The sequence below is a fragment of the Elephantulus edwardii genome, unplaced genomic scaffold (assembly GCF_000299155.1).
Source record: "Elephantulus edwardii isolate Elephantulus edwardi_28Jun2011 unplaced genomic scaffold, EleEdw1.0 scaffold00002, whole genome shotgun sequence".
Classification (NCBI taxonomy): Eukaryota; Metazoa; Chordata; class Mammalia; order Macroscelidea; family Macroscelididae; genus Elephantulus; species Elephantulus edwardii.
In genome coordinates this window covers 21,107,088-21,118,092 of record NW_006399752.1, presented here as the reverse complement: position 1 = coordinate 21,118,092, position 11,005 = coordinate 21,107,088, and positions in this window count along the sequence as shown.

Sequence of the window (11,005 nt, the reverse complement as noted above, 5' to 3'; positions counted from 1 at the left end):
GTTTGGATTTTTTTAAATTATAACTTGTTTGTGTTCTTCATATATGTAAATTTGAAATCCCTAGGCAGAAAATGTTTATACAATCTACTGATAATTGCAATGTTAGAAGTTTGATTCTAGAAGAGGACTTGAGAATTTGCTACAGAAGATCCAAGACTGCAGCCTTTAATATGAAATATGAATTACATCTCAAAAGCAACAAAGCAAATATCCTCACACCAAGCCAATAGGCAGCATCATCATGATAGATGGAGACCAGATGGAGGTTCTTAACGAATTAATCTTGCTGAGATCTATAGTCAACACTTTTGGCACCACCAATCAGAAGATCAAAAGATGGATTGCGTTGGGGAAATCTTCTGCCAAGGACCTCTCCAGAATGCTATGGAGAAATGATGTCAGTCTAGAGCCTAAAGTGTGCCTGACCCACGCCATGATATTCTCACGTGCTTGCTAAGCATCTGAGAGCTCGGCAATGACTAAGGGTGATAGACGAAGAATAGATGCATTTGGGTTGTTGTGCTAGAGTACTGAACACACCATGAACTGTCAAGAGAAAAAATAGTCTGTTCTGAAGAGGGTGAAACCAATTTGCTCCTTGGAGGTAAGAACTTTGTAGCTCCATTCCGCATTCTTTAGGCATGTTGCCTGGAGATATCAGGCCTTGGAGAAAGATATCATGCTTGGAAAGGTGGAGGAGTAGCACAGGAGACAAAGACCCTGTTTAAGATGGATTAACAAACACAGTGACTGTGGCAATGGGGCCAGTTGTGTCAGAGACAATTTTGTCAGGATAGGACAAGGTTCAGACTCATTGCTCATAGAATTTCTATGAGTTGTAGTAGACTTGACAGCACAGAACAACAGTAAACAGACTTGCTTCTGAAACAAGGCACAGAGGTCTTCTCAAAAAGTAGCCATTGGTAACTCATTGAAGCATATATAATTCTCTGCCACATTCAAGGTCACTATCACTTGCGGTTAATTCGATAGCGATGCATGCTAGTGGTGGTGCTTATTGGGTGCCATCAAGTTGAACAACCCTATAAACAGTAGATCTGGACCTTACTCTATTCTGTACCACCCTCATGATCTGTCATGTTAAAGTCCATTGTGGCAGTCGCTGGGCCAATCCATCTTATTAAGGGTCTTCCCCTGGCATATACATTTGACAAGCAAATAACAACACCTCATGGGGAAAATTCTACAACTGCTTTAAAAGGCATTAAAGCTAATCATAAACATAATCCACAGACATCTATAGAAATCTTTATTACAACTATTTTAGTTATCATTAAACTAGTCTACATATTGGAAAGTCTGCTGTTAGGGACCTCTCCAAAGTACTGAAGAGCAATGGTGTTTCTCTGGAGACTAAGGTGTGTCTAATACAGGCCATTGTCTTTGCTATCACTTGTTATGCATCAGAGAGTTGGACAATGACTAAGGAGGATAGAAGGAGAATTGATGCCTTTGAGCTTTGGTGCTGGAGAAGAGTATTGAATGTACCATGGACTGCTAGGAAAACAAACAGATTCATCCTGGAAAGGGTTAAACAGGCGGCTCCTTGGAGGCAAGGATTCTGAGGCTCCGTCTAACATACTTTGGCTATGTCTCTGGTCCTTGGAGAGGGACATCATGCTTGGTAGGGTGGAGGGACAGAGCAGGAGGGGAAGGTCCTCTATGAGGTGGATTGATTCAGTGACTGGGGTAATCAGGATGGGTATGTCAGAGACAGTGCAATTGGCACAGGACAGAGCAGTTTAGTGCTGTTGTACATTGGGTCGCTGTGAGTCGTAAACGACTGGACGGCACATTACAACAACAACAAATTAATACAAGTACACCCAAAATCCCAATAAATAATTTTATGGACATAAAATACTCATTCTAAAATTTATACAGAATTGTAAATGCTAACACTTGTCAGATACTCTTGGGGGTGGGATGAAATACAATGACGGGAGTCTTGAAGCTATGGTAATTAGGATGATGCAGTCCTGACACAGAAATAGACAAATAGGCCAATAGACAAAACATAGAGCCAGAAACAAACCCATCAGTATATAGAAACTTAATTTGCAACATAGCTGGCATTGTAGACCAAAGAAGAAAGAACTATTCACAAATAATGCTGAGACTATTTGAACACATAGGGAACAATACGAAATGAATCTTACTCTCAAATCAGTCTCACAGAAAGCTTCAGGTTGATTGTTTGTTCTTACTTGCTGCCAAGTTGCTTCTGGCACATAGTGACCATACAGGGTAAAGTAGAACTCCCCCGTAGGGCTTCTAACATTGTAAATCTTTACAGAAGAAAGTGGCCTCATCTTCCTCTCAGAGATCAGCTAGTGGGATTGAACCACCAAGTTTTCTCTTAGCAGCTCAACCGCTGTGTCACAGAGCTCTTCACATGTTTGATCAAACAGATTAATTTGTGAAAGCCTTACATATTTAAAAACAAAACTATAAAACATTTAGCATCAAATGTAGAAAATACCTTCATGAATTGGGAATAGGTTAGATATAAAAAAGTAGAAACCATAAAATATAAGATTTCTATATTTGTGTATATTTCAATTTATAGCTATGATGCATCAAAAGATGTGTAAAGAGGCTAAAATCAACTAATAGAACAGAATAGAAAGAACACATAGTTTAAGAGGGAAAGGATAAGGAAAAACTCAAACAAAACTCATTGCCATGGAGTCAAAACAAATTCATAGCAATAGCAGGTTTTCTGAAGCTGTACATTTCATGTGAAGAAGCCATCCAATTTCTCCTGTGAAAAACAGCCGGCAAGAATTAATATATGACGGAAGGCAGAATACTGGATATTTAAGGGGTATCAAAAGGTGAGGGTCATAGAAAAGTCTACCATTGTCCTGAAAATGCTTCCTATCAAGATTTAGTGATGGCTATAAGAGTATGTACATATACAATGATTTGATACATTTAAGTTTGCTCACTTTGATTGTGAGTAATACCTCAACAATAATACTGATAATAATAATTAAAGGCAAACAATGTTGAGATATGAGCTTGAAAAATAATTTTGGAAAATTCATTTGACAAGGGATTAGTAAGTAAAATTTGTTATCAATTTCTAAGTATTTTAGCAGAATGTAAGTAAAAGATATATAGGCAGAGGACTTAAGTAGAGACATTATTGAAAGAAAAATATCACAGGGCTTTTCCAAGGGTGATGACTTAGATTCAGAAGCAGGAGCTATTGTACCCCTTTCTCTCACTTCCTATTGCCCTCAATAAAGGCTATTTGTGCTATTAAAAAATAAAATATAGTACAAAAGAAATATATGAAAATATTTTCACCTTTCTTAGGTATCCTTGTAATCTGTTGTGGTTGTTGTTATGTGCCATCAAGTTGCCTGCGACTCATAGAGACCTTATGTACAACAGCCCTAAACCCTGCTCTATCCCCTGTCAATCTTATTATCTTTGACACACCTACCTCCATTATCCTAGTTACTGAATCAATCTACCTCGTCCAGAGTCTTCATCTCTTGTGCTGTCCCTCCACCCTCCCAAGCATGACGTCCTTCTCCAAGAACTGGTCCTACATTGCAACATGTCCAAAGTATGCCAGACAAAGCTTCAGAATCCTTGCCTCCAAGGAACAGTCCAGTTTCACCCTCTCTAGGACAAACTTGTTTGTTCTCATAGCAGTCCATGGTATATTCAATACTCTTCTCCAGCACCACAGCTCAAAGGCATCAATTCTCCTTCTATCATCCCTAGTCATTGTCCAACTCTCTGATGCATAACAAGTGATTGCAAAGATTATGACCTGGATCAGGCACACCTTAGTCTCCATACTGAAATTGTTGCTTTTCAGTACTTTGGAGAGGTCTCAGACAGCAGAATTTCTCAATGCAATTCCCAAGGCACCATTTCACCCCAAATCAAGCAAAACACTGCAATTAAGTCAATTCTTACTTATGGCAAACTCACACTGGATTTATAAGGCTGTAAACCTTAACCAAGTGGAGACTGCTCATCTTTCTCCTGTAGAGCATCAACTAATGGGTTCCAACTGTTGACCTTTTAGTTAGTACCCAACACTTAACCTCCTATAACTCCATTTCACCTTGATACTCAAGATTTTAAAGTTTACTGAAATCAAGGATTGAGAAAGCAAATAATTAGAACTTAAGCCTATCTGGTGATACTTTATGTGGTACCTAAATTTCCACAACCTCTTTCAAATTTAAAATAATTTGATAATATTTAGTAAATTAAAGATATGCATTACCCATAACCCATGTTTAGATATTTCATTCCTGCACATATGATTTGGAGATTCTCCAGCACATACCTTCCAGGAGATTTATATAGATATATAGATAGACATAGTGATAGAGATATGTGACTACTCATGACAGAGATGTTTATGACAGAAAAATTGAAAACATCAGTCATAAAAGACCAGACAAATAAATTGTGATATGTTTCCACAATGGAATATCACACACACATGAAAATAAACTGTGTGTATCAACATGACTAAATCTCAAGAATATGAGATTAAGTCAAAGAAGTCTCCACAGAATAGTACATTATGATTCTACTTATGCCAAGTTGAACAAGCATAAGAAACTAAATAGCATATTGATTAGGGTAAAGTTTTCCATCTTAAGTTAGATAGAATGTGCACATGTATTTGTAATTATTACTTTATCGCAAGTTTGCAAAAACCTTCTATATCATATCTTTATTAGGGGAAATAGTTGCTTTTGTACTGTTTAGGTTTGCTGCAAAACAAAGTGATTTCTTAAATCTCTTCTGGCTATCTTTAATCAAAGAGTGTGTTGATCTTATTATTAAAATTCAATTTCTATAGTCTAGATGTCTATACATTGCCAGTTTTAGAAACATAGCTACCTTTTAGTTGTTGTTGTTATGTGTTGTCAAGTTGTCACGACCCTATGTACAATAGCCCTGAACCCTGCTCTATCTTGAGCCAACTTAATTGCTCTCAAACAGTGTCTCTCATCACCCCGGAGCAATCCATCTCATCCAGGGTCTTCCTCTCCTACGCAGTCATTCCACATTTCCAGGCATGATGTTTTTTCCCAAGGACTGGTCCCTCCTTGCAACATGCCCAAAGTAAGTCAGGCAGAGCAGCATTGCTATATCTCAAAGCCGAGCAAGCCTCTCTCCTAGTTTGAATCCACCAGCAGCTCCGTGGCAGAAAGAGAGGCAATTTCATCCCATGCAATGTATATCCTCCAAATCACCTGCTGGAGCTATGAGTAAGTCTGAAAGTTAAAAGCTAAGAAATAGTGAGTGTGTGTGTGTGTGTGTGTGTGTGTACTGTCAAGTCAGATCGAACTGGCCCAGGAGGAGATTGGCTGTCCTCCTCCAGCAGAGCATTGGTGGATTTGAACCGAATGCCTTTAGAATTGCAGCACAGCATCTTGCCAGTAGGCAAGAGAACTATTATCTGGAACACTGACTAACAGTATTTCATTTGCTTTTGTAACATAGTACCTTGAAAGCATCATTTTGTACTTCTGCCTTTCATCAGAGGGTTTGAACAAAATGTTCAAGGGCAGTTAGACAATTTGCTTTACAAAATTTATCAAAAAAGGGACTGACGGGCAGGGAGAAAGAGAGGAGAGATAAGGCTTTTCAAGGACCTTGGGAAATACGAAAAACTCTTTTGTGAATTCCTATCTTTACAAATTAATTACTTTAGAAATCACTCCTTTCGTTTTGTGTCATATAAGCCAAAGAAGAAGCGAAACTGACCAGCTGAAGCACCTGTGTCTTTTGAGATTGTAAATCTCTTTAGACGTTACACATTTAGATGACAAATTTTAAGTAAATTAAATTTAGTGTCACAAAAATGTACTTTTCTGTCAGCAGTTATAGCGACAATACTAGAACACAGTGACAAGGTTCGCTTCTGCTGAAAGCTACTCTTAGATATCTTTGAAATAATAAAATCTCTTTGGTTTGAAAATGATATTAACAATTAGACTAACAAAGTATGCCATCAACAATTGTAAAAGCTATCCATGTCTGCAAAATAAGTTACCTTTGTCATTTCACCTAAAATTATTTCTTTCTGCAAGTTGTGCCCTCAAGCCAGACCTGACTCATAGCTTGCTTCCAGTGGGTTTTCAGAGACTATATATTTCATGTTTTCTGACTACTGATCCTTCTTTCTGGTTCTTAACTTTTGCATTCCAGTCACCCATTATTATCAATGCATCTTGGTTGCTTTTTTGAACGATTTCTGACTGCAAAAGTTGGTAGAAATCATCTCTTTCTTCCTCTTTGGCTCTGGTTGTTGGTGCATAAACTTCAAAGATAGTGGTATTAACAGGTCTTCCTTGTATGTGTATGAATATTATCCTATCACTCACAAAACTGTATTTCAATATGAATCTAGAAACGGCCTTTTTTAGCTACAACAGAGACCTCATTTCCCCCTCATCATATGATTGTCTGATTCAAAATGTTCCATGCCAATCCGTCTCATTTTGCCAATATCTAATATGTTAATATTTATGCGATCCATTTCTTTCATAACGATGTCCACTTTTTCTACATTCATCCTTCTCACATTCCACGTTCCATTTGAAGCTCAACATTAAGAAGACAAAGATTGTCACCACTGGGCCAATTGGCAGCACAATGATGGATGGAGAAGAAACTGAGGTTGCTAATAGTTACAGCTTGCTCAGCTCCACAATCAACACTCTTGGCACCAGTGAAATTTTATTTTTTTTTACTTTTCGAAGAGAAAAGTAAACTGAGGCAGAGATGGACATGGAGGAAAGTGTGCAACTATGAATGAATGAAAATCCAAAGTGTCTGTAAACTTTCATGAAAATAAATTTGAAACAAACAAACAAATAAATAAATAAACTCAGTTTTCATGGAAAAAAAAAGAAATAAAAAAACGAATTGCATTAGGTAAATCTGTTGTCAGGGACCTTTCCAGAGTACTAAGAAGCAACATTGTCAGTTTAGAGACTAAGGTGTGGCTGATCCAGGCCAGGCTCTTCACAAATTCCTTGCTATGCATCAGAGTTGGACAATGACTAAGGATGACAGAAGAAGAATTTATGCCTTTGAGCTGTGGTGCTGGAGAAGATTCTTGAACATACCATGGACTGTCAAGAAAACAATAAAAAAAAAGAAAGCAAATATGTCTGTCTTAGAGAGGGTAGAACCAAGTTTCTCCTTGGAAGCTAGGATTGTGAAGTTTTGTCTCACATATTTACCAGATGAGATGAATTGATACAGTATTAGTGCAATGGGGGTAGGTGTGTCAGAATCAGTGAGACTGGTTGAGGACAGGGCAGGCTTCAGAGTTGTTGTACATAAGGTCGCGATGAGTCACAGGTGACTCGATGCCACATAACAACAACAACATACATTTCATGCAAGGAGATTGCTCATCTTTTTTTTTTTTTTAAGACTCTTTTTTTTTTTTTAATTTTGTTATTCGTGTGTGTGTGAGTGTACCGTCAAATCAGATCTGACTGGTACAGGAGGAGATTGTCCCTCCTTTTCCCAGCAGAGCATCTCGTGGATTCAAACCATGTCCCTCTGGGATTGTAGTTGCAGCTCCTTGCCACTAGGCCACCAGAGCTCCCCTCATCTTTCCTTTTTGGTTAGAACCATGTTCCTGTGGTTGGCAGTACAACTCCTTATCACTAAACTGCCAGAGCATCTCATCAGATTTATCTCTGCATAAATAGCTAAATTACCCCAATAACCCTTGATAAAATGTCTATTATTTAGATGTGCTGCAATACCAAAGGCACTTGGTTCAAGTCCCCCAGCTGCTTCACAGAAAACAGATGGGCACTCTCCTCCCATGTGATTAAAACTGGAGAATATGTCAGTTGCCCCACCACCCCCAAGCTTGACCACTTCCTGAGAAACGTAATAACACCTGAGCTGGTCATCAAGGACCAGACCAAACAATGGATCCTGATAAGAATCCGAGCTTGAGAAAACAAAACAAACAAACAAACAAACAAAAGCCATGCCAAATTCCAAAAAGTAGAATCTTAGTCTTCCCCAGGGCCCCTATAGAAAGGAAACCCCCCAAATTGCCCATGCACCATTTGGATCCTGTCTGCCTGCCATGCTGCTGGGTCCCTTGTGGTCCCTCTCAGACCATACAATAAAGGCCTGTTCGTTTCTTGGGACTAGTTTCTTTCTTTATTTCTCTCCCTCACACACTCACCCTCTTCTTTTATATCTAACAAAAAACACCTCTGAAAACGCACTGGAGGCTCAGCTATGGGCTGGTTCTGACTCAACAGTACACAAAAACATAACTTCTTATCCTGATGCAAATATCACCAAAACATGTAGAATAACGTGGATAGTTTGTGCTTTTCACTCATATGATTCTGCTTGAATTCAATTCTCTACCTTGAACTTTCGTTAAATATTCACTACTTGGAGCTCTGGTGGTTTAATGGTAAGGAACCTTCCAAATCCAGAGGTAAATGGTTCAAATTCTTCTCCTGTGTAATATATTGCTCCTAAAAGCCCCTGGAGAGTCAGCCATGGGTCACTTCTGACTTGACAGTACTTGACTAGAATGCTTTGTTACAGAGCACAAGATAGTCTGTCTATAGGTTAGCTGTTAAAGGGGGTTGGGCAGGTCTTCTCTCTATAATTTCTTATCTGTCTCATGAGCCTGAATTGAACTCATGTTCCTATCCAGTTGTTTCCCCCCAGACTTCTTCATTTCTATGGCAACAGGGAGCTAAGGGAGGTGGTTTGTAAATATTTGTGAAAGCCCTGATAACTTGGTGACAACCTGAAACTTCCTGGTTGGCAGCACACAGACAGGCGCCCTCCTGGAGAAACGCACTTGGTGAAAGCATGCGCTCATGAAGGAGTTACCACAGTGTACACCTGACCCTTGAAACAACAAAGGGGTCCAGGGAACACTGACCTCCACACAGTCAAAAATCTGAGTATAATTTACTGACGAGACATCCTTTGTATTAAGCGATGATCAGTGTCAAGTGGCAGTTGTAACACTTAAGCTCACCACAATGTTGTTGCATGCTTGTAAGTTAACTATGACACTTTACAAGCTTATGAACAACAGACAGAAACTTTGTTCTATCCTGGGCCATCCTCATGATTTCCACCATGCTTGAGCCCAATATAGCCGTCAATCTTATGGAGAATCTTCTTCCTTTTTGCTAAGGCCCTACATTCCCTATCCACATATAAAGGGGTCATTCAAATCTCTGTTGCTTGAAGGTCAATTGTATTCAATATGCATGTTGTTGTTGCTATTGTTGTTAGGTGCCCTCAAGCAGACGTGAACCCCATAGCCTGTATTATTTTTACTCAATGCATTTGCTATTGCTACTTTATTTTTACTTAATTCATTTGCATTTACTTAGATGGATGGCTTCTCACTTAAAAAGTACTAATTTAATGGGAATTGTGTCTTTTTGTCCAGTAAATTTGCACTATATTGTTTTCAGTGGTTATTGAGCCAACTCCTGACTCATGGGGGAGGGAGGCTACTTACATGAGGGAATGAATGAGATGCCACACCGCATTTGGGACCTTTTATTAAATTTTTAACTTCAGTGTTAATGCTAAATAACAGTTCAAATTTCATCTATGATGAAATCATTCTGAAAGAGAAAACAGAAGAATATATTAAATTTTTTTAATCTATTTTCTGGACTTCCAGTATATTTTTTAGGTATAAGTTAGATCTCTCTTTCTTGAAATGATATTTTAAGTTGTAATATTTTAAGCCAAGAAGCTTGGGGGAGAGAAAGTAGACCTGAAAGAGTAAGTGTGTGAGGAAAAGAAAACAAAAATTGATTGAGCTATAAAGTCCATTTTTTATGTTTATTGTAAAGTAAACCATTTATTTCACACCATAGGTTCAACACTGTAGAAAGTGGAGTTTATCAAACATTGTTGTCGTTAAGTACTATCAAATTGACTAAACTCATAGCCACCTTATAAACAACAAATCTGAACCCTGCCCTGTCCCGTGCCATTCCCATAGTCTCTGATATACTTGAGCCCGTTGTTAGAGTTACTGTGTTAATTCGTCTTGTTGAAGTTCTTTCTCTCCTGCACTGAGCCTCCAACTTTCTTTTTTTTTTTAACTTATAAATGGTTTTATTTTTCTCATATTTAATTCCTTTATATAACTTAATTTTTCTGCTACATCATACAAGATGTTAGTTTTATAGCCTCCACCTTTCTAAGCACAATCTCCTTTCCATGGACTGGCCCGTCTTAACAACATGCCCAAAATATGTGAGATGAAATGTCAACATACTTGGCTTTAAGGAGCACTCTCATTACATTTTCTCCAAGACCAATTTGTTCTTTTGGCCATCCATGAGATGTTCAGTACTCTTCTCCAACACATAAGTCAAACACATCAATTCTTCTTCTATCATGTGTAGTCATTTTCAAACTTTCAGTTGCAAGTGATTGAAAAGACCATGGCTTGAATCAGGTGCACCCTAGTCTTTAAACTTACATCATTGCTTTTTAACCCCTTGGAGTGGTCTTTGACAGCAGATTTTCCCCCAATACCACACTTGTTTAGATTTCTTGAATGCTAATACTAAGGGTGTTGATTGTGGATCCAAACAAAATGAAATCATTGACAGCTTCAATATTTTCTCCATCTATCATGATGTGGGAGATAAATGGGCTTGATGACAGAAATGAAGCTGGAGATAGAATAATTGAATTTTGCACAATCAATGACTTATTCATTGCAAATACATTTTATAAGAGACATAAATGCAGGTTATACACATGGATTTCACCCGATGGTATGCATAGGAAGCAGATCGATTACATCTGTGGAAAAAACCACTGGAGAAGCTCAATATCAGCTGTGAAAACTAGGCCAGGAGCTGATTGTGGAACAGACCACCAACTACTCACATGCAAGTTCAAGCTAAAGCTGACGAAAATTAAACTGAATCCACAGGAGCCAAAATAT